This window comes from Meles meles, unplaced genomic scaffold, assembly GCF_922984935.1.
Source record: "Meles meles unplaced genomic scaffold, mMelMel3.1 paternal haplotype, whole genome shotgun sequence".
NCBI classification, from domain to species: Eukaryota; Metazoa; Chordata; class Mammalia; order Carnivora; family Mustelidae; genus Meles; species Meles meles.
This window is the reverse complement of record NW_025721609.1, coordinates 537,120-538,604: the sequence shown is the minus strand read 5'-3', so window position 1 is coordinate 538,604 and position 1,485 is coordinate 537,120. Positions and strand designations below refer to the sequence as shown.

Here is a 1,485-nt window from a genome sequence, read left to right as displayed (position 1 = left end):
GTCTGCAAACACAAACTCGGATAAGGTTCTTGGCGAGGTGATGGCAGGTCCGATCTGCAGACCGTGAGGGCAGTGCCGTGGGATCCTAAATGAGGGTGATTGGTAGGCGGTAAGGCAGGCTTTTATGTCTGGGTTGTGTGTCTCGGTTGGCCATGGAATGGAGCGGGAGCCTCATGGGGCCATGGAGATTCTGCCTCTCTGAGGATCCTGCCTGGCTCCAAATGGTTTGGTGTCTTTTGGTTGAAAGGGAAGAGTGCTGTTTTCCATCTCAGGGGTCCTGCCATAGCAGGGTTTCCAAAGTCAGCTTCTGTGTCTGTGCGCCTGGGGAACACGACCAAGAGTGAGGACTAGGGATCGCAGCACCTCACTAGAAACTGCCCCTGCAGCAAGCAAGTGAGCACCCAGGCATCGGGAAAATGGCAGACAGTTTTTCACTTAATGATGCTTTATCTGGCTCTGGAAACCCAAACCCTCAAGGATGGCCTGGTCAATGTTGAAACCAGCCTGCTGGAGCAGGGGGATACCCAGGGGCCTCCTATCCTGGTGCCTACCCTGAACAAGCTCCTCCTGGCAGTTATCCTGGACAGGCCCCTCCTGGCGGCTATCCTGGACAGGCCCCTCCTGGCGGCTACCCTGGACAGGCCCCTCTTGGTGGCTATCCTGGTCAGACACCTCCAGGAGGCTACCCTGGCCCAACAGCTCCTGCTTATCCTGGACCACCCGCATCAGGAGCCCACCCTGGGCAACCGAGGGGTCCCGGGGCCTACCCGCCTCCTGGACAGCCAAGTGCTCCTGGAGCCCAGCCCGCTGCTGGGGCTTTTGGCATCCCTGCTGGACCACTGACTGTACCTTATGACCTGCCCTTGCCGGGAGGAGTCATGCTTCGCATGCTGATAAAAATTCTGGACACAACGAAGCCCAATGCAAACAGATTTGCTTTAGATTTCAAGAGAGGGAATGACATTGCTTTCCACTTTAACCCACGCTTCAATGAGGACAACAAGAGAGTCATTGTTTGCAATACAATGCTGGATAACATCTGGGGAAAGGAAGAAAGACAGGCGACTTTCCAATTCGAAAGTGGTAAACCATTCAAAATACAAGTGCTGGTTGAATCTGACCACTTCAAGGTTGCAGTCAATGATGCTCACTTGTTGCAGTACAATCATCGGATGAAAAATCTCCAGGAAATCAGCAAACTGGGAATTTCTGATGACATAGATCTCACCACTGCTTCACACGTTATGATATAATCTTAAAGGGGAAGATTGTAAAAAGAAGAAATTGAATATAAACCCTTACACATTGAAACTTCATGTTTCCTGATTGAAAATTTTCACTTTTATTCATTCAACCTTCGATTTAATAAACATTCTAAGAGTTAAGAAAAAAAAAAAGAGTGAGGATTGGGCCCTGGGGCATGCCAGGCCATATATGCAGGCTCCATGCCTAGACAGCGAGAGGGCTGGTTTGAAATCGGGCTCA

At 50.9% G+C, this 1,485-nt stretch overlaps 1 pseudogene; it reads left to right on the top strand.

The window, feature by feature from the left end:
* Nucleotides 1-416: 416 nt before the first annotated feature.
* Nucleotides 417-1,253, top strand: LOC123936584 (annotated as a pseudogene).
* The last annotated feature ends 232 nt before the right edge of the window (nt 1,254-1,485 follow it).